A 23,444-nucleotide genomic window follows, 5' to 3' on the forward strand; every position below is an offset into this window, starting at 1 on the left:
TATTCCTAATTTGGTTTGCCATTTCATCTTTTTTCTTAATTAGACCAGTTCATGGTTCATCTATTTTTTCTCATTTTTAAAGAAAGCATGTCAGTTTTTTCCTGCATTGTCATTTATTAGTCTCTCTATACTTATGGATGAATTTCTTCTGCTTTCCTTTGGTTTATATTTCTTATTATTTGCTTTTGGAGTTAACTGCTGAATTCATTCACTTCATGTTTGCTTGTCTAGTAAAGGGCTGGGAATCTGGAAACATTATTAGTCATATCCTATATGTCAAGTTAACAAAAAGACATGGTGAACATGCCGCCATGGACTTACAGCATAACAGATAAGTTGTGTGTGTGTGTGTGTGTGTGTGTGTGTGTGTGTGTGTGTGTAGATGTTCTAAGGATAAAAGAAACTATATTTTAATGTATGCAAAACAAGAATACAAGTACCCATATAATTACATACCATGCTTCACAGCATCCAAAGATCACGTCTAAGCTGAAGCTATTGACCCTAGGATTTTCCCAGAGACAGATACAGCAAAAAAAGAAAAAAGAAAGAAAGAAAAGAAAAAGAGAAAGAAAAATCCCCAACATTCTTCAACAAGAATAGAGCTAAATCTAACCCGGAAGAGAACTGAGAAGCAGGCAGTCATCCCACACACCATCAAAGATAGTTTTTTCTGCCATGTTTGGCTTGCAGCATGGCTGCTTCTACTCCAGTGTTTGCTAAACCTGTCTACAGGTTAGAATCGTCTGGGAATTTTGTAAGCAGTCCAAAGCCCAGGCCATATGTCAGACAAATTAAATCATAATCTCTGTGTGGGACACAGGCCTCAATACCTATGAAGTTATGAACCGCAGATGGTTCCAACCTGGCGACATAGTCAGACCCACCGCCCCGTGCACATGGTCTAGGACATGCACAGTCGAACCTTACTTGCAGTTAATCCTCAGTGTTGTGAAGTAGTGGTTCTCAAGCTTGAGCTGCATCAGAATCACTGGAAAGGCTTGTTAAAACACAAATTTATGAGCCGCACCCCGCAGGGCCTGATTCCCTACCTCTGGGCTGAAGCCCAAGAGCTGACATTGCTGACAAGTTCCCTGGCGACGCTGATGCTGCTGATCTGCGGACCATACTTTGAGAACCCTTGTTGTAAAGTATTGGCTTTAGTTTCAAGAAGGAAAAAAGCTACTTGAATTTAGCTGTGCCCTGAATTCTTTCAAGAAGCTGGCATGACTAGATTTTTCAAAAAGAATGCACACTGAGTTTTTTGAGACCATATGAACTTACGTTGTAGAAACTTGCTGTACTCTCATTTACCAGAAGTCTTTATGAAGTATTTATTAACAAGTACTTCGTAGGCGGCTGAGCTAATTGCCATATTAACAATTCAAGTGTGACATAGTTGCTTCAATCTAAGAACTTCATTTAGCATTTTAGCATTAATTTCTAATTAACCGCTAATGTCTTATGTTTTTTATGAACTCATCTTAATCTGCAAGGATTTCTGTAGAAAAAGGACTCAATGTTTCTTTTCTTTCTAAGGATATATGATACTAACCTGAATAAAAGAAGACCTCTCAATGGTGACTGAGCATCTGTGTGTGAACATTGGGTGTGTCAGCAGGTGTGAACACTAACATGGTGCCGTGAGGTTCAGTAAAGACAAGAGTCCAGTTGCAGATTGAAGGTTTTGCATTCTTTTTTTTTTAATTGAAGTATAGTTGGTTTATAATACTCTATTAATTTCTGGTTTACAGCATAGTGATTCAGTTTTATATATATTTATATATATTCCTTTTCATATTCTTTTTCATCATAGGCTATTACAAGATATTGAATATAATTCCCTGTGCTATACAGTAGGACCTCGTTGTTTATCGATCATATTTATAGTAGTTTGTATCTGCAAATTCCTAACTCCCAGTTTATCCCTCCACCTCCCACCCTTTCCCTCTTGGTAACCATAAGATTGTTTTCTATGTCTGTGAATCTGTCTCTGTTTTGTAAATAAGTTCATTTGTGTCCTTTCTTTAGAGTCCACATATAAATGATATTATATGGTATTTTTATTTCTCTTTCTGGCTTACTTCGCTTAATATGATGATCTCCAGGTCCATCCATGTTGCTGCAAATGGCATTATTTTATCCTTTTTATGGCTGAGTAGTATTCCATTATATATATAAGGTTTTGAATTCTTATGCCACATGGGTCATGTCCACTGGTAACTTAGGCCCTAAGATAGGGGTCAACAAACTATGCCCATAGGCCAAATTCAGCCCACACCTGTTTTGTAAATTAAGCTTTATTGGAAGATAGCCGTGCTCACTCTTTTATGGATTGTCTAGGACTGCTCTTGGGCTATGATGGTAGACTTGTGTAGTTCAGCCTACAAAGCCTAAAATAATTACTAGCTGGCACGTATGTATAGAGAGAGAGAGACATTTCCAGCCCCGCTGATCAACTTTCTTTGTATAGGAATGATAAGCCATCTACATAGTCATGCAACCATAAGACTGTCCTATCTCTCTTCTCCATCATGATTCTCAAGATTATCAAGGAAACTGCCAAGTATTTTACTGAAGTCCTAGCCTTGTAAATTTGTTAAAGAGGTAAATGGAGCTATTTTGGCCTGTTTTGTGAATCCTGAACCTTCTACTGGCTGGGTGGGAATAGTGGCTCACTCAGCCTTCATCCTGTCACTTTGAGAATCTAAGGGTTATCTTGCTGAATCAGAATCTTAATTGTCTAATTCTAACATTCTTTAAGGGGAGTTTCTAAGGAATATTTTTTGCATGGGTTATTCTTTTTGCTAATCATCTCTTTTGTGATAAATGATGGTTAACCTCAAGGGAAGTTTTTGAAAGGTCAAGAAAATGTGTTACAGTGGCAGTGGTGGGAACCGTAGAAGTGGACACATATGAGGAGAGAACAGTATTAACCTCGATGGGCTTAAGGATGTGAAAGAGATAATGGCCCATTTCATCCAACGTGCCATTAAAGTGAACTATATAAGGCTGGAAGATTATCATTTCCTGTTAGAATAAGAAATTGCAAGTGAAAAAATATTTGGCTGAGAAAGCAAAGGAAACTATGTGGATGGGAAAGTGACTAGAAAATTGTCAGCTCCCATGTCCTAAGAGGAAGATACAGCAACACATGAGAATCTGTGTATGGGGTGAGGCGAGGTGTGGTTGAGGAAGCAGCCACAGCAAGAGGGAGGTAATTAGAGTGAGAAAGGCGATTAAGAAAAGTCAATAACAGCTTGGAAATTAATGTGATAAGATGGCAAAAAGGAAGCCAGCCGAGTGAAGGAAGCTGGAGTCATCTTGTACCTCACTGCTCTAGATACGGCACTACAAATACCAGATTTAGCTCTGTTGTGAGACATCGAGGATCTGCAGGAGACATGAGACTAGTGATGAAAATTACTGAGCCCTGAGAAAAAGTAATTTATAGATAAAACAGTGCAGTACTTCTTATCAGATGAGTGACAAGTAGAGAACAGTGCAGTAAAAAAGGGTCTTGAAATAAAAACTTCTGCCCCACTAAGAAAATAAGGTAGATTCATGCCCAATATTCTTGGGTTTATATTATATTTTTGTGACCACCCTGCATGAGTAGAATCACACAGTAAGGTTCAAGTCCTGCTTCCTTGCTTCTACTAAAGAAGGAAAAAAGAAAGGAAAATAAAGAGATAAAGGTGAATTGATGGAAATAATTGATGCTGTTTTATCCATAATCAGAGATTTAAGTGGCAGGGGGAAGCACATACTGATATTGATTGATTTTATTGTGCATTTTATATTCCAATTTACTTATTGAGACTTCACTTGATTGATTTTTATCGTTCATTGTTAATTTAAACTTACCTATAACAGCCCCTGTTATTGCTAGGAATTGTACTAGGAAGTGACCAGATGAGACACAGTCTCTGTCCTCAAAGACCTACAGAGGATCAGATGTGCACTTGGGTATTTAATGTGAGTGCTATAATGATGAAGTCCAGAGGAGACACACCTACAGGAATCTAGGAAAGCTTCTCAGAAGTGACACCCAAATTGAGACCAGAGAGATATTTAAGATGCTTGTATAATCAACTGTCTTTGTAGTATTTTATTTCCAAAGTGGGTGGTGGATGGATATACAGGTGAACTTCATTCTTTATGGTTTTTCATATGTCTGAAATGTTTTTTTTTAAAAAGAATAATGGTAAGTATGGTAGAGTCGAAGCTTGGGAAACACTAAGATGTGAAATAACTGATATAAGATAAAAAGCTAGTTAGGACAACATAGGATGCTGGGCAGGCAGCATCCCAGTTGATTTTCAAGACCATGAATTTACAGTAGATACCCAGTTGTTCATCAAATCCTTTCTTTTTCCTCGAGGGTAGCCAGCTAAGCTGCATTTTCCAGCCTATGATGCAGACAGATGATTGAGTCTGAATCAAAAGAATATGAGATGAAGGGATATAAGCCCTTCATGACCCTCCAAAATCCTCACAGACGTGACCTTTCCTTTTCTTTCTCCACTAGATGGTTGAATAGAGAGAACTCCAAGGACTTAGAGGAGGATGGAGCCACAATGTGGCAGGAGCCTGGGTTCCTGAATCAGCAGTTGGAAAGGAGGCTCCCAGGAGAGGCATCTGAATGAGAACACACATGATGCTCTCTTATGTAAGTGAGACCTTCTTTTCTGCTAATTTAATCTTGTAAACTTTGGGGGTGGTTCATCGTATCAATTGCTCTATCCTTGTACCCATCTTCACAAGCATGTTATCTTTTTTCTAATAGTGTTGAACAGCCATGTGCAGATGCTAAGAACTGTTAAATTACATTCTCTGTATTAGATAACTGAATGGGGTAGCCCAAAGGGCAAAAGAATGCAAGGAGTAATGAATAAACGATTGGGTTTGTGAACAATTACATTCATTGAATAATGAGTACGTAACTAATTAGGATTCCCATTTGGAGGCAGAGGACGGGGGAGACTTCAAGAGCATGGTTGGTGTTTCACAAACATAAAACAGGTTCCTGTCCTCAGGAAGGTATGAGAGAGAATGCTCCCCACCCCTCTCAGCTGGATTTACAAAAGAGATGATTGGGTTCCATTCAACCACAATCCCCGAGGAATCTCAACCTGCACAATCGTAAAACCTCCCTGCAGAGAATCCGGAAGAAAAAGACCCCTCCCTCTGCCTGCAGGGATGAGCTTCTGGCCCAGGCTCAGCCAGCGGGTTCCCTGGTCCTAGTGGACTCGCTGCAGTAGATGGAACAATCTCCAATATTGATTACCGGAAACACTCAGAGTGAGGGTGACAGAACAAGTGACATGATCTGTAGAGGCAGAAAGCCTGTAGGATCCTGTAAGTGCACTGCCCTCCTCTATCATAACTGGCCCGCTTCAGGGAAATCCTCTTTGTAGGCCATGGGATGCCCAGTCTCCAGGCCCTAAACTCCTGAGCATCCCAGGCTAGTGAGGCCGATGAGCCCTCCTTTCTTCCTGCAGGGCTTCCTCCCACTGTGTGGTTCCTCGGTGGAGGCCATACGATCACCTGGGACTTACCCAGCTGCCTTCTTTTCCTGTCTCCTTATTCCTGCCCAATGGGTCTTCATTCAAGCCTCTGAACCCATCTAGTACAGGACAGTTAGTATGAAGAAAGAGGTTGAAGTTGCAGAAGACTGAAAATTTTATAAATGATGGAAATCACCCGGGCTTTGGAGCTCAGCAGACTTGAATTCAATCACTTACTAGTTGTGTGGGCTTGTGCAGGTCACATGATTAATTGAAAATGAGGATTAAAATGGCCACCTCTCAGGATCTTCTTAAATATTGATGACTTATGTAAAAATCTCTGGAACATAGTAGATCTTCATAAATGGTGGTGTTTTTGTTGTTGTTGGCAGTAGGGTGGCATTTAATGGACTAGTTTCAAGCAGCATGCTTAAACTTTCTGAAAAGAAAAGAGGGCAGAGAGTATGGTTCAGGTTGAAGGTTGCCCTAAGGGGATGCCCATCTGGGCTAGCCTAGAAGCTCCATCCATCCTCTGTCCTTACCTACCCCCAGTGCCTTTGCACATGCTTTCCTTCTGCCTGTCTCCTCCAAGACTGATGCAAGGCTCATTGTCTCACCTCCTTCAAGTCTTCACTCCAAGGTTACATCCTTACCGAGGCCTTCTCTCTCCAACCTGTCTCTCTGCAGTCACTGTCCCTAGCTGTCATTCTCTATCCCCTTTCCCTGCTTTAATTTTCTTGATGAAAATGCTCACAACTTGAAAATTATATATTTATCTCCTGACTTGTTTATGACTCCCCCACTAGAATATGAGATCCATCAGAACAGGGACCTCTTGTATCTCCACAGTATCCCCGATGCCCGGCAGATAATAGATGCACAAAAAATGTTTTTTAAATGATGATTGTAATAGCTGCTTTTGAATGGAAGAAAAATGCTATATTTAATAAGGTGTATGTTAATGTCCATTCACTCATTTAAAAATATTTGTTGTGCACCCATTAACATTATCATAAAAGCGAGTATTATCCATACAATTGTCTCAAAATAAAGGACTCGTGTAAAAGTGATATATATTTTTTTCTCATAGTAGACCATAATCAAGCTTTCTATCAACAAAAAATCTTTTGATTTTCTATAACAGGGGTCCCTGGCTGGGCCAGATTTCAAAGTTTGATAGATCACACACACACGTATGCACACATGCGTGCACACACACATTTCTTTGTTTATATCTACATACTTACTTGGGGACTGGAAAGCGGAGGTAAGGTATATTTAACCCTGACCACAGCTTGAGTTCAGATATGTATAAATGAGCTCAACACACTGGTAAGGCCCCAGAGAAGGCTGAATTGCGGGGAGGGCTGGCCATTGCCCTGGGCATGAATTAATGATGGTGGAGGCGAGCTCCAGGAAAACCAAGCCGACTCAGGAACATGGCCTGAGGGCGGGAGGAGGTAGCAGTTTGAGCTTTTCTGAGAACTTATCACCGTTGTGGTAGGATGAACCCAGGAAGGCAAAGGAGCTGGGAGTGTGCTGGGAACTGCGGGTTCCCTCAACCTCCTGGCACTTCAGTGCCCAAGCAGCCTTGCTGTGGGACAGCCGCAAACTGAGTCTTCTTTGTACCTTGAGGGGGGCCTGTTTGGATGCTGACATTAAGTGAGCCCCAGGAATGAGGTTTGGGAAGCAGCAGCTACAATTCTGTCCCGTGGGAGCAGAAGTGACATACCTCTGCAGAGCTGTCAGGGCCAACAGGGTCGTGGAAAGTTCCACAGAGGCAGCAGATCTCCAGCGCCACGACACTGAGGTGGCAGAAGCAGCTATCGCTGGTGTGGCGACACAGCTGCCCAGCCCTCCTCGGAGATTTAGGACCTGCACATTCCGAGACCCCGCTTGGCTGGCGGCCACAGCAAGCAGGAACTGAGTCTGATAAACAGGCACCTGCAAGGCCGCCCTGAGGACCCCCCAAAAGGCCTGGGGGGGGGGATGCACAAGGCACTGACATTTCCGTATAAGCAGATGGAAGCTGCGAGCCAAGGGGAATCTGGTCTTAGTATTAATCAGTCCCTGATTGTAGTCGGTATTAATAAACCCACATTTGTCCTCACAAGCAGGTAGAGGTGGGAACATTCAGGCATGCTTAGAGCCACAAACAGGGCTAAACTCTTTTGATTGCTGCAGCCTCAGAATGGCACCCACGTCCTCCTGCGCCCACAGCAATGATCCAAAAGGTTCAGATTCATTTGGAAGACATCTTACGGCACATACACCTCTTGCTGGCTTAAGAAAAAAAATCCAGCACATTCTAATAAAAGTCTGGAAGAGAAAGGCGGCTTCGACATTTAAGTCAAATATAGACATTTAATTCTCTATTAGGTGCAGTTTGGTTTTATTAAATTGAAAGCAGTTTGAAAGAAAACTCAGTAAGATTGGAATCTTACTTAAATTAATGACTAATGCTTATTGCTCATTGCCATACCTGGCAAGAAACTTTTAACAAGGCTGTGCAGCAGCAAAATTAGAAAAAAGTATAAGATGTATTATTATAATATAAAAAAAGTATTGTTATAAGGTTTATTTTATTAAGCAAAAGTATCTGTAGGAAAAAACCTGATTGCATCTCTAATGCAAAAACAGCAAGGTAACTGAAGGTGTAAGTCAGGAGCAGGCAGACGTTTTCTGTAAGGGGCTGATAGTAAGGATCTGAGACTTTGTGGTCCAGGCTCTTTCCCACATAGTCTGCTCCATGGATGCATCAAGGGGTAATCGGTGGTACTGACTGACAGAGCCCTTCTGAGCTATAGAGAGTGAGTGGAATGACACTTTGCATGGAAGAGCCAGTCCGTTCGCAATGAGCAGGCTTTCCTGATAAGAACGCCATTTCCAGTTCTTCGTTCCCCTCCCTCCCCACTTAGGTCATTTGGTGTGCAGGCCAACATGGATTACTAGAGCGCTTGGGCATTTTACAATTGCATTATAGAGCGGAGAAAATGACTTTCATGTTCATTTTCCCAGAGAAACATCAGTGTGATTTCTCCAGAATGAATTGTTACCTGTAAAATATTCCATCGGCTTGGCTTTGCCTTTCAAGGGAAGGGGTGTGTGTGTATGTGTATTTCTATAAGTGTATGTATGTGAAAGAGAGAGAGAGAGTGAGAGAGAGAATTCAACCAAGAAAAGACTTCAGGAAAGCTCTGAGCTTTGCCTCAGGTCAAGCTCTGAGCTTGACTTTCCTGATTTCCCATTGCTTGTTTGTGTGCTTATAATTCCAGGGAATGTAACTTCCTGATTTACTTACCAAACTAAATTTACTGAGTGTCTACTGTGTGCCAGGCACAGTTCTAGGAACTTGGGGTCCATCAGTGAACAAAATAGACAAAGATCCTTTGTCTTGAAGTGTTTATATTCTAGAGAGGAAAGACAGGAATAAACAATAGATAACAGTTAAGTCAATTAAGTAGTGTGTTCAGAGGTGATAAGCGCTATTTAAAAAGAAAGTCAAGGGGTTCAGAAGTCCTGGGGTTTGGGGCTTCTAATTTTAAATAGGATAGTCAGGCTAGGCTCTTTCAGAGGTTGATGTTTGCACAAAAGACTTCAAGGAGGTAAAGGAATTTGACATGTTGGTATCTTAGTTAAGACTAGTCAGGCAGAGCAAACAGCTAGTGCAAAGGTCCTGAGGTAGCAATATGCATGGCATTACCATTTATGAGCTATCCCTGAATTAGAAAATTTTAACCTTGAGAGTTTATCTCTTATGAAATGACTAGTATTTCCAGACCCCCCTCCCAAATGAAGTAACTCAAACTGGTTCTTTGTCTACTCCCTTTACTCGCTCTCTAATTGGATAACACCATAGGACAGGCAGACCTCAGAGATACTGTAGGTTCGGTTCCAGACCTCTGCAATAAAGTGAATATCACAAGAAAGAAAGCACATGAATTTTTTGGTTTCCTGGTACATATAAAAGTTATGTTTACACTGTACTATAGTCTGTTAAGTGTGCAATGCATGGTGTCTAAAAAACAATGTACATACCTTAATTTAAAAACACTTTATTGCTAAAAAATGGTAACCATCGCCTGAGTCTTCAGCAAGTCATAATCCTTTTGCTGGTGGAGGGTCCTGCCTCGATGCTGATGGCTGCTGACTGATCAGGGTGGTGGTTGCTGAAGGCTGGGGTGGCTGTGGCAATTCCTTAAAATAAGACAAGAATGAAGTTTGCAGCATTGATTGACTCCTCCTTTTCTGACTCATTTCTCTGTAGCATGCGATGCTATTTGATAGCATTTTACCCCCAGTAGAACTTCTTTCAAAATTGGAGTCAGTCCTCTCAAACCCTGCCGCTGCTATATTAACTAAGTTTATATCATATTCTAAATCCCTTGTTGTCATTTCAACTGTCTTTACAGCATCTTCACCAGGACTAGAGTCCATCTCAAAAAACGACTTTCTTTGTTCATCCATGAGAAGCAACTACTCATCCATTTAAGTTTTCTCATGAGATGGCAGCGATTCAGTCACATCTTCAGCCTCCACTTCTAATTCTACTTCTCTTGCTGTTTCCACCATGTCTGCAGTTACTTCCTCCATTGAAGTCTTGAACCCTTCAAAGTCTTCCATGAGGGTGGGAATCAACTTCTTCCAAACTCCTGCTAGTGTTAATATCTTGACCTCTTCTCATGAATCATGAATGTTCTTAATGCCTAGAATGGTGACTCCTTTCCAGAAGGTTTTCAATTGACTTTTCCCAGATCCATCAGAGGAATCATTGTCTATAGTAGCTGTAGCCTATGAAATGTATTTCTTTAAGAGTAAGGCTTGAAAGCCAAAATGATTCCTTGGTCCATGTGCTGCAGAATGGATGTTGTATTAGCAGGCATGAAACCAACACAGATCTCATTGTATACCTCCATCCGAGCTCCTGGGTGACCAGGTGCATTGTTAGTGAGCAGTAATATTTTGAAAGAAATCTTTTCTTCTGAGCGGTAGGTCTCAGCAGTAGGCTTACAACATTCAGTAAACCATGTTGTAAACAGACGTGCTGTCAGTCAGGCTTTATTTTTCCATTTACAGAGCACACACAGAGTAGATTTACCATAGTTCTTAAGGGCCCTAGGATTTTCAGAGTGATAAATGAGCATTGGCTACAACTTAAAGTCACCATATGCAGTGGCCCCTAACAAGAGAGTCATTCTGTCCTTTGAAGCTTTGAAGCCAGGCAATGACTTCTCCTCTCTAGCTATGAAAGTCCTAGATGCATCTTCTCCCAAGAGAAGGCCATTTTGTCTACCTTGAAAATCTGCTGTTTAGTGTAGCCACCTTCATGAATGATCTGAGCTAGATCTCCTGGATAACTTCCTGCAGCTTCTACATCAGCATTGGCTGCTTCATGCTGCACATTTAGGTTATGGGGGTGGCTTCCTCCCTCAAACCTCATGAACCAAACTCAGCTGGCCTCAGACTTTTCCTCTGCAGCTTCCTCACCTTTCTCAGCCTTCGTAGTATTAAAGAGAGTTAGGGCCTTGCTCTGGATTAGGCTTTGGCTTAGGGGGATGTTGTGGCTGGTTTGATCTTCTATCCAGACTGCTAAAACTTCCTCTGTATCAGCTATAAGGCTGTTCTGCTTTCTTATCATTTGTGCGTTCACTGGGCTTTTCATTTCCTTCAGGAACTTTTCCCTTGCATTTACAACTTGACTAACTGGTGCAAGAAGTCTAACTTTCAGCCCGTCTTGGCTTTTGACGTCCTCACTAAGCTTAGTCATTTCTAGTTTTTGACTTAAAGTGAGAGACGTGTGACTCTTCCTTTGACTTAAATGCTTAGAAGCCATTGTAGGATTATTAATTGGTCTAATTTAAATATTGTTGTGTCTTAGGGAATAGGGAGGCCTGAGGAGAGGGAAAGAGATGGGGAACAGCCCATCGGTGGAGCAGTCAGAACACACAACATTCATCAATTAAGTTCACCATCTATGTGGGCATGGTTCACGGCGCCCTCAAACAGCTCTGACAGCAACATCACAGATCACCATCACAAATATAATAATGAAAAATTTTGACACGGAGACACGAAATAAGCAAATGCTGCTGGAAAAATGGCTCTGATATGATAGACTTGCTTGACACAAGTTTCCACAGACCTTCAATTTGTGAAAAACATGTTATCTGCAAAGAGCAATAAAACGCAAGAAAGTGAGGTATGCTCTTCGGTAAAAGTTTCTGGTATCAAGCTTAACTGACTCCCTAGAGTCCCCTCTCTTATTCCAGAAGAGAGGTAGCACAAGAAAGAAATTAAGATAAAAAATCAGACAGGTGGAGGTTTAAATCCCAATTCTGCCCAATAAAAGGCATGGGACTTCGAGCAATCTGCAAACTTCAATTGCCTTAACTGTAAAATGGAGATAATAATACCCAGATCATAGGGGGTTTTATAAAGATTAAGTAGAATATTAAATAGAACAATGCATATCAAAATCATAATCAAGAGAATGGGAGGAAACTTTGGGAACAGATGAGTGTGTTTCTGGCCTTGATGATCACCATGGTTTTCTAAATGTATTCCTATCTGCAAACTCATCGAATTGCATCCATTAAATATGTACAGCTTTTGACATATCAATCATGCCTCAATTAAGTGACTTAAAAATATCAATAAAGGGGAAGGGTGGAGCTCAGTGGTGGAGCCTGTGCCTCCCATGCATGGGGTCCTGGGCTCAATCCCCAGTACCTCCGTTAAAAAAAAATCAGTAAAAATTTGAATAGTGCATATAAAACACTTGGCACAGGGTCAGTCCGAAATATTTACTAATATAAATAGGCATTACTTTTGTAGTTTCCACCTTGAAAAAATAGCTGATGTTTTATAAGGGACGTAATAGAAGGAATTTCATTGCCCAAGATTTTGATATTGAATTTGTCCCGAGGAATGTATCTCAAACGAAAAATAGTATCTTTATGGGGTAAATTAGGAGCCTCTGCCCTCCTCATGGACTTATATGCCTATGATAGTGATTTTTTATCCTTCATTTCTCTGATGAACCTTGTATTTAAAGCTATTATTTTCTTAAACGCAAAAGCTTACTGCATATATCCATAAACACTCAAGGGGAAAAGCTCATCATGAAACCAGCTGCTTGGTTTGAAAAAAATACCTTTATAATATTTTCCTCCCCTTTCATTTTATAGAATTTTAAAATTACATGATCAAAATCTCTTCCAGAGAAAATTGCCCAAGATGAGAATCTTGCCATCTATAGAGAAAAGATGAGTCCTGTAATGTGGTACAAGTAATTGCCATAAAGTTTAATGAAAATCTGTTCCAATACAGTGAAAATCAAAGAACAAGAAATATCTACCATGCCAGCAGCGGCAGGAAGAGGGAGAAAAACCTACCATGTTTTATAAATAAATGTGAAGAGTTGAACTAATAGGCCTAAGAAAGGGAGGAAATAATTACAACTCCATGCATCAGAGAATGTTATTTAATTAAGCAAAATGATAAACCTCCAGTCAGGACATAGTCTCACGTTCATAACAGTTTCCACTAAGAGGGAAGGAAGGAGCCAAAGTAATAACTAGACTGAGATAAATTAGTGTTTTCGTTTCTGGTGAGCTTCCCCACGCACATTAGTGTCGGCATCAGTAGACTTGGTTCTCTGTGTGCTTTTAAAAATGGGTAGGCTGAGCCGAGAAAAACATTTTATTCTCATTTCACATTCAACAGGCTAATTGCATTCCATGAACAGAAACAAATAACCTTCCTCCAAAGATTTTCAAATCTTTCCAAACAAAAGCTTCATTCCATGATGCACACAGCAGACACATTCAGAGTGGTTTCTCCCCAAAGCTGGGTCGTTTCCGCCATGCTGAGAAGAAGGAGTGCAGGAGCCAGGCCTTCGGAGGCAGACAGGCTAGGCTCCCAGGGTTTGCCACTTGGCCACGGTGTGATCTTTGGCAATCTACTTGGACTTCTGAGTCTCTTTCTCCTCTCTGAAAAGGAGAGAAAGGATATTGTCTTACAATGGCAACCTCCCAAGGGTGGCATCCCCAAAGCCATCACAAGTAAAGATCAACTAAGTAAAAATAGTATGATAGCCCTGAAAACAAAGCTTAAAGCTAAATCCTCAAAGTCTGCCTTCTCATTTCCTGCATCCATCCCACATGGAACTAGATCACTGTTTCTAAGATGCTCCACAGAATGAGTCTTGGTTAGAAGACTTTGGTTGTAAGATGCAGAAGTCCACTCAAACCAGCTAAACAAAAGTGTATTAGAAGGATGCTAGCTTATCTCTCAGAGCCCATGGAAGATCAAAATTGGGAACTCAAAAACCGCCAGCAAGCAACCCAGGCAGGTCTCTGGGTTCTTCCTTCTGCCTCTCTTCTACATACGTCTTTGTACATTTGATGTTTTAAAATCCAAAGAGGACTCTTAGACACAAACTTTAGAATATAAATGTGAAAAATTATTTTCCTTGGATTTGACGGTTTTGTTCAATTCTAGAAACAGTGGCCACACATTTTAAGTAGGTAATTTGAATGCCTTCTACACAGAGTGATCCACCGTTCAGTATGACTGGTGGAGCGCTGTCCCAAAGCAAGCCCAGTTTTTGTTTCCCATTGCCCTCTTTAAATTCCCCCAAGTGGGGCTAGTTCTTCCCCTGCCCTGGGATTAAAATTGGGAAATGCAATTACTTTTCTACTTATTCTGAGACAATATAGAGAAGTCTTTGGTCACTTGAAATCCCACAGCACAGTCACCAATCACCCTGTTCAGTCCCTGTGAAAATGAACCCTTCAATCTTCATTTGAAGATCTTGTTCCCCTCCCCTGGGTCTGATCTGTTGCAAAGATTTCCCCCAACACCCCTTGAGGCTGCAAGGTTGAAGACTTGTTTACCCTTAGCAAGTGCTCGGTGATAGTTGACCTCCCAACCTGATTTGGAATCTAATCCCATAGCTGAAAGTATTGGTCCCGTGGGTCTCTTGACCAGCTGCTGTGAACGCGCGACTGCTCACTCCCCTGCCACCTTCTCCACCCGGGAGGATTGCCCTTGGCAGTTGGAGTGGCCTTGCTAGAGATGCCTGGGAGTTTCACTCCCTCACCCAGGGCGACAAAGGACTGTCTGATGTGACGATCCCAAAGCCCTGCTTCCTGGCCTCAGGGTGGGGTAGACTCTGATGCTGTTCATGCTCCAAAGCTCCCCAAAGTTTCAAGCCAAGACTATGCTTCACCTGTAACCACATTCTTGCTGAATTCCCCCCTACCCTAGCCAGCTTTCTCTACTCCTTTACTGACTTTTCTTCTAAGGACTCACTAAATGACTCACACAAAAATCCCTGTGTCGGGCACTGTTCCTAGGGAATGCAGTCTAAGACAGCTACATGTTGTACCTTGGTTCCTCAGTCAAAGCTTTCGGTTAACACCTTGTTACACCAGACCCTGATGACCTTTATTATCCTAGTCCTCTCCCACCAGGACGATGAAGTTCCCCTGAACACTTTTTAATAGTCATAAGGTGTTGCTTTGGCTGAAAAAAAAAAAAAAAAAGCTTGCAATTCTAGATCCTCCCTATCTTCTCTTTTGTCTCTGATTGCTTCCTGCCAAAAAAAAAGAGAGAGAGATCAATGTGGTTTTTCTTTTTATTTTTTTTCTCCTTTTTAAAAATCATATATTGGGCTATCCAATACCTAACTCTGAACACCAGTATTTTCCAGTAAATCAGAAAGGAGGATTATCTGTCAACTCCGAAAGGAAAATCAAACCAAGATGCACAAGCAGGAAAAAAAAAAATCAATTTTCTCCAGGTCATTCACCTACATCATTCCTTCAGAATAGAAACAAAGCAAAAGAATTGCTTTGTTCTTCCAGACAACCTGGCCCAAAGGAAGCAGAAGGGAAAAGATGAACTCGGAGTTGTCTGTACTTAAATAAAGCCTTCCTGTGAGTAAATAATGTGCATTAAAAGGTCACTCTTGATTCTTTTCACTTGGTTCTGACATAGAAAAATGTCTGATTGCCAAGAAGAGCATTTTGTCCTAGTGTGAATCCTGGCCCACAGAGAGGCAACATTAATCCAGGGGGCCTTGAGGGGCCAAGGCAGCCCCAAATGCCTCCCACCAAACCACAGGAAGAGAGATGGGCAGTCAGAAAGTCCTCAGTAATGCTCTAGCACAGAGGTCGGCCAGCTTTTTCTGTAAAGCACCAGATAGTGAATATTTTTGGCTTTGCAGGCTATACCATCTCTGTCACAACATAATCCTGCCAGTGTAGCTAGAAGATACTTAAAAGAATGGGCGTGGTCATGTTCTGTTAAGACTTTATTAATGGACCCAGATATTTGAATTTTATATAATTTTCAGATATCTCAAAAGATTCTTTTTTAAAAAATATTTTTCAACCATTTGGGAATATAAAAATTTTCTTAGCTTGTGGGCCATCTAGACACAGAGCGGGCTGGATTTGGCCAAATGGCTGTGGTTTGCCAACCCCTGCTCTACATCATAGGGTAGAATTTGTCTTCAGTTCATTCAGGACTGGATGTTGGTTGTTAAATTTGAAAAGTCAGTTAAAATAAGGAACCACAAAAATGATAATACTTATTTTTAATAAACAACTTTTAATACATCAATATATGTGCACTTACAGATTCTTTCAGTATAGGGCCATGACTTTTTATTTTAGCAGAAGTTCTGCCTGTGAGACTTCAGATGGCCTTTCTTAGTACTTTGACTAATGTTTCTAGTTCAGTTTGGTCTTAAGTAGAATGAGAATTTAAAGCTCCTTGCAAATTTATTTAAGGTGCAGAATGCTTCCGATTTTTTACAAACCTCCCCAGTCTTTTATAGTTTTGCCCCTCCCCCACTTTTTGACAGCAAGTGTTTCAGAAACAGGTCTTTGCAAGCGTTTTTCCAAAGTATCCCACTCAGTTTCTTAGAACAGCAATTTTCTTCATTATTACATTGCATAGTTGTTATGACAAAGAAAAGTGGCATAAACAGGTGTAGAAGCAAATGCAGTGAGCACTTGAAGCTAATGGTGGAAACAGGGGTGTGTGTGTGTGTGTGTGTGTGTGTGTGTGTGTGTGTGTGTGTGTGTGTCTATGTGTGTAACTGAGACCAGCTTACCAGGCACACGCATTCAGTGGGCAACGCGCATCAATCGCTATTTTCCATAGAAGGAAGGTCACGGCCGTTAATCCAGCAGTCAGTTGAGTGGAGTATCCTGTGTTCTGACCATGCTCTTCTGGTGCTTGACCTGGATGTGGGGAGGAGATAGTGCAAGCATTTTACAGCTCTTTATTGCAAGAAGTTAGTGGAGTTGCATTGCCCAGGGTTTAAAGCAAGAGCATGCCTCGCTCCCCTCAAAAGAAATGTATTTGTCATTTTCTTCCTCGACAAAGAGAAAAGACCAATTCAAGTGAGTTAGCCCATGATCTAAGGAGGTACATATTGAGTCTTCCCAGCAGGGATCAGCGCTCTACCGCAGTCATGGGTGCGCTGTGCTTTGAATAGCAGTGGGAGTGAGTTTTATGGACGGAAATTAGTACAGCTGTTGAAGGAATGTCAAGCTGATTAGAGCATAATCATCATGAAAACATAGTCAAAATGTAGTGGAATGAGCCAAAAGGGAATTAGGAGAGAAGAGAAACAAGAGTAGCCCCAACAAAAAAATTGCCACGTTGCCCAAAACAAACATGTCATCTCTTTAGCAATCAAATTCCAATGCTTTTCTCTTCTGCAATGAGCACACTATTAGTGAAAAACTAATTGATGTATTTGAATTATTTGCACATATCTCCCTAGATCTCTCCGGTAGAATATGAGCGTCCTTTGTAATTAATCCTTGTTTACTCTCTCCTCATGAAATCAAAGTACAAATTGCTTTTAGCCTCCATTTCAATGCATGTCACTCGTTCCTGCTGAACCTCAACAGCTCTCTGATGGATGCTCTGCCCATTCTTCACACTATCCTTAGTACCAGTGTCACCTGAGGTAACTGGCAAGAAAAGGACCAACCCAGGCTTCTGATTGGGGCTTCAATTCTGATTTGATCCTTTGAGAAATTCTGATTTTCAATTTGAGCTTTGGCCTGTTGTTACTCTGTAGACAAGTGCATGTTAGAATACCCATGGGCTATACTGAAAAGTAACTCCTTTAGAACTAGCTGGGTGTGAGGAGAGAGGAGAGGAGAGGGGACGAATGCTCATGTTTGATCTTACAACACGTTAAGCTATCATTATGCTCTGTGAGCTTCAGAGATGTTTAGAGCTATGTCCTGAGACATGTGACGTCACTGTTTCCCAGCTGATCTACTCTGTACTGGCTTCCCTTGGCCAGTGAATACATCTTATTTCTCCCTTAGACCTTGGGCATTTCCTGGTACACCTGCTCCCAATTTCTCTCTCCCTCTCCTCCCCCCTCACCCCATCCAGGAAACACTCCAACTTGCATGTGTTACACCCACAGACTGGAAATTCAGGCCATCCAAATGCAGAAGACTTCTCTTGGCTCTAGAAACAGAGTAGTTTCTCAGCCCTTCCTGAACTGTCTTTCATTTCTGGGGCTGGAGTCTGACTTCAGTCCTCGGGTATCTGAAGCTCTCCCAGGCAAGAGTAAGACCCCACCCCCACATCTGCCAACACCAGGGGACACGGTTCAAGCTGTATCAGTGCTTTCCTTCGTGGCCCCCTGACAGGGATGGGACTAGCATGTAGCCCCTCTCCACCCCACCTCAAAGGGAGCAAGAACCCTCAGTTTTGCAACAGTCCTCTTATGGAAGATAAATTGCTTCAGCAATCTCCTTTACAGAGTCCTCTCTCTGATGCCTTTTTATAGCCTTGATATGGCTGAGGGGTCCAGGAGTCCTGGAACAAAATCTTGGACTCAGTTCCTTTAAAATCACTTATGATGATTTGGCTGACTCATTTTGGACTTTCATCTCTATTGTAATTTCTTGTCTGGCCTGAAACTTCAGTCTTAACATAGTCATGCATGCAAAGTGCCATCATCCAGAGATAATCGCTAAAAACGTTTGGCTAGATATCCTTTTATATATTTAAAGTATCTTTTTCGTAACAAAATGAGATTATTTTGTAACGTGAACTTTTTTCAATTAACAGTATATTCTGAGCATCTTTCCATGTCAATAAATCTCTACATCAACATGCTAAATGGTTAAAAGCTATTCCATTGTATGGAAGCTACCATTATTTAATCAATTCTTTCTGGACATAGATTGAGGCTGTTTCTTCTTTCTGTTTTGATAAATGATCCTGTGAAAGACATCTTTATTTATACACTTCAGTCCATTCAATTATTTAACTAATATTTGTTGAGCACTTATTAGAAAAGAATCCTATGATTTCTTTGGGATAAATTTCTAGACGTGGAGTAGCAGAGTCAAAATGCATGTGTATTTTAAAACATTTGGTATATATTTCCAAGTTTCCTGCAGATATGTGTGTTTGTTTACATGTTTATGTAAGTGAAAGAGAGTGTATTTAGTCCCTGGAGAAGAAAATGTTTCTTTTGGGAAACTTCACTTTTTAATTTGTAATACATTTTTTCTTTATATGTCTTATATTTTCATTAATAAATAGGTTTTCTTCTAATGTAATACATTTAACACAAGTCATAAATGTATTTACTGTAGCTCCAACAAATGATTGAACTGGACTTCTTTTACTCTAATTTTAGACTTGCATTAAAAATTGCCAAAAAAATAGAATCTCCTTACATCCCTCTCTGGTTTTCCAAATGTTCACATCTTACCGTAGCACAATGATCGAGAACGGGAAAGCTATATTAGAATGTTCACTAAACTGCAGAACTTATTCAAGTTTTCCCAGTTATTCTCCTAAGGTACTTTTTGTATTCCAGAAACTTACCCACGATTCCACTTTGTATGTATCTATCATTTCCCTCGGTCTCCTCCAGTCTGTAACAATTCTTTAGTTTTTTCCTGTCTTTCACGACATTGGAACTTTTGAAAAGTACTGACTGGTTATTCTGTAGACTGTTTCTCACTGAGGGTTTGTCTGATGTTTCTAACAGTTGGATTGAAGTTGCACATCTTTGGCCGGAGTGCATCCTATCAAGGGGCTCATGATGTTGATATGTCTTGTTACTCATGATGTTTACCTTGATCTCTGGGAAATGCCATTTTAATGCTGCAGGAGGAGAGTGGAAATAGTGTTGGTGGGGCATCAGCCATATATTAGGCGCACTGCCTTTGCTCTCTCTGTAATCCTTCTAAAGACTGTGAAGTAAGTCTTGTTCTCCCCATTTTATTGAGTCATGTAACTCACTCCAAGTCATAAAAGATTTGTCTGGCTCCAAAGCCAGGGCTTTCCCAGCACAGGATAAGCATTTCTCCAATATGGGAAACCATTAACAGCGAACCCAGCCCACTGGGATGTGAGTTGCTACCCTTCTAGAATTTGATTCTCAACTTAGTGTTCGTCAAGGTAGAAGTATATAGAGTCATATCTTGAGAAACAGTCTTCTGTTATTGATTAACAAAGCCAAATATTTAGTGATCAAAAGTGATGGAAAACTCCTCCATCTGACAGCACATTGTAGTGCCTCTGATCTCTCTGCAAGATTTCTGATGTTATTTTCTTCCAGGTTATTGTAATATCGAAACCACAAGACAAGCGCAAAATAATTTCCTAAATTGAAAACTGTGAGATACTGTTTTTCACTCAGTCATATGTAGACAACACTTGCATCAGACTGATTGTCTGAAAGCCAGTGATGGATTTCTCTCTTTAGATAATTGGTTTTCCTGGGAAGGAGAACAGGCAAAGCCTAACACCTGCGTGGCACTTCTCATTTGGGGTAATTCATGCCTGCGCCCTGTGAATGTCCCTGTAGTACCATTTAAGGGGTTAACCTGATCTGAGATGCTGACTGAGTGTGAAAGAAGAAACAAAAAGTTGAACCCTTGAAGAAAAGCAAAATGAGACAATGCGCGGAAAGTGTTCAGCCTTGTGCCCTGGTACGCCGTGAACATGCTGTAAATTTCAGCTCTTCTTGCTGCCACTGAAGCTGTCCTAGATGTCACTGTTGTTTAACCTAGGGAAGGGAATGTGTGTCTGGCTCATCCCCTGCTCTATGAGGCAAAATATTAGACTGCTGTAAATTTAGAAAGGAAGAGGGCTGGTCCCTGGCCAGTTTGGCAGCCGTGTCTTCTGTAAGTACGCTCGTGCTATTCCATTGCAACAGCTTCTAAACGTGCCATTTTGAACCCATTTGGGAGCAAGCTTTGGAGCTAAATCAAGGCCATGTGGCAAAGAGTCAGTCAACCACTTTTGCAGTCACTTCCTTTGGGCTCCCCATCTGAGAGAGTGGCTTCAGCGTAAGTGATCATAGGGCAGAGTTTCTCAGCCTCAGCGCTATTGATATGCGGTGCCTGATATTTTTGGTCTTGGGGGGGGGGTGCTGTGCATTACAGCATGTTGAGCAGCATCCCTGGCCCTTCCCCACGAGAAGCCATTAGCAGCCCACCCCAGCTGCGACAACAGCAGCCCAAAACGTCTGCAGACATTGCCTAGTGAATCCAGGGAGGGGGGACGGGGATCACTCCCATTTAGAACCATTGCTAAAAGGGAATGAGTAATTCCATAATCCAGATAAGTTATCATAAATTCAAACTGAATATAGTTCCCCATGCTGTACAGGACACAAAAACTAACACAACATCATAAAACAACTATACTTCAATTTTTAAAAGATGAAAAATAAATAAATAAATTCAAATTGGAAGTATTGGGGAGATGGGAAACAATATTTATTGAGCGATAAGTGCTTTGACAGTTACGACCTCATCTACTTCATGTAATTTTCACAATAGTTCTAGAGCTAGTTTTACTCCCCATTCATGGACGGGGAAACAGAGGCTCATAGGAATCAGGTGATTTGCCCAATTGCCCTCATAACTGTTCTGTGATGAGAGGGCGCTCTGACAGCAAAGCCCATGCGCCTATCATGCCTTCAAGATCCTCAGTTCAAATAGAGAATGCTCCGCCTCATCATACAGTTTCTTCTGCCAAGGAATGGGAGAATTACATTTACCAAGAACAAATGGTTATTAAGTTATGGTCTCTCACGATAAAATCCACCAGTCTTCATTTTGCTTCATGAAGCTGTGGCTGGGGCCTCAGTTAAACTACTTTTATCCTTTACCAATTAGCTTCCTATTTGGGCTTGCCAATAGGGGGCACTACAGAGAAAGGTTGGTAGGTGGGAGGAGGCGAGAGGGAGTTTCTTCTGCTTATAAGCCAGCTATTCCTGATCCAGCTGATTCAGGGACTGCCACTGCTGAGTGCCTAAACTAACAGCAGAAACCAACACAGACTCTCTAATATGGCAACATTCTTCCAGGGGACCAGCCACCTGGTGGCAGGTTAATTACTCTGGATCCCTTCTGTCGCCCATGGAGTAGTGTTCCCTCTTAACTTGAGCAGACATGTTTTCTGGATATAGATGTGCCTTCCCTGCCGATAGCATTTGTGCCAGCACCACCATCTGTGCACACGCGGAATGGTTTATTCGCCACCATGATATCCCACAAGTCATCGCCTCTGACAAAAAGCTCAGTTTACGGGAAAAAAAAGTGTGGTAATGAGTGCGTGGCCATGGAGTTCTCTGTTCTTACCACATACCCTGTCACCCAAAAGCAGCTGGTCTAATAGAAGGAAGAAAAGTCCAACGAAAGGTTTAGTTGTGACTAGTTGGGAGATACAGAAAAGACTGGGAACTATCTTATGGGAGGTAGAATATGCCCAAATTCAAACTGTAGGCGCCTAGAAGAAAGGTCAACAAGCAAGCAAACAGCCTCAGCTACAAAAGCACGCGTAGACAGCTCTCTGGTCTTTAGAAAAGGTGAGGTCCCAGTCCTACAAAGACCTTTGAAGTGGGAAATACAGTAAAAGGGCTTGAATTAGAAAACCAAGTTATCTGCACAGGACATAAAGGAAAAGTTCTCAGCATTGACTACATCTTAGAATTATCTGGGGGAAATTACTAGAGAACCCCTCTAGACCGATTAAATCATCTAGGAGTTGGACCTAGTTAACAGTGATTTTTTAAGCTCCGTGAGCATTTCCAATGTCAAATCAAGGCTGAGAATAGATGAGTAGTGGGTACGTTCTACATCTTTTATCTTTCTAGCTAAAGTCAGGACTGGCTTAGAGACTGGAGGTCTAGAAAACCCACAGGAGAATTTTTTCAATGTCTGTAGGTCCTAGGAGCCCTTACTTAGCTGTGCATATGTACATCTGTGTAAAACATACAATATTCATGGAAACTGGCATCCTATTTGGCAGCTGTTCGGTGGTCTGATTATACCTACAGAATCATTGAAATGGGAAAAAGCATTTGGAAGTTACAATAGTTTCTTCCCACTTTTGACTTCAATTTTAAAATCTCTAAACTATTCAGAATACTTTAAAACTTGTTATGCCACAGGGGGACTAAATAGCTGAGTGTTTCTAAAAGAGAGGAGCTTGATGGTAATTAAGACATTCCATGTAAGGTAACAGGGAAGCCTTGGACTATAAAGTTTTGGCAGTGCTGACTTCTTAATAACGAGATCCAGCTGTAAGCCTCGCTGTAGTCACAGCTGCTGTTCGTCCCTCATTATACCCAAGCCGTGGGTCCTGGTGCCTGGAGCAGTCAAGTAAGACAAAGGGAAGCAACATTACCAGCTTAAGTATTTATATCTTCCCTTTTTTTCACCTTCTGTTGACACTAGAGATACCATAAGCACATCGCCATGGAAACTGTAGCACCAGCCAAGACACTGTTGGGTTTTTCAGGACTCTACATGTGAGAGTGTAAATAAGAATAGTGAGAATTTTACAAGCGTGGCCGAAGGAAATGAAATGGCCATTGGGTCTTGCTCTGACTAAGGGTGTCAAATAACTTGCTTT

General features: G+C 41.3%; 1 long non-coding RNA gene across 1 annotated transcript in view; it reads left to right on the forward strand.

Moving 5' to 3' along the window:
• LOC135320082 (uncharacterized) overlaps positions 1-23,444 on the forward strand; it is a 375,701-nt gene that overhangs the window by 312,597 nt on the left and 39,660 nt on the right. Inside the window, exon 5 of the long non-coding RNA XR_010379238.1 lies at positions 4,532-4,672. This is a non-coding gene — a long non-coding RNA (uncharacterized LOC135320082). The remainder of the gene's footprint in view (positions 1-4,531; positions 4,673-23,444) is intronic.

Source organism: Camelus dromedarius, chromosome X, assembly GCF_036321535.1.
Source record: "Camelus dromedarius isolate mCamDro1 chromosome X, mCamDro1.pat, whole genome shotgun sequence".
NCBI lineage: Eukaryota > Metazoa > Chordata > Mammalia > Artiodactyla > Camelidae > Camelus > Camelus dromedarius.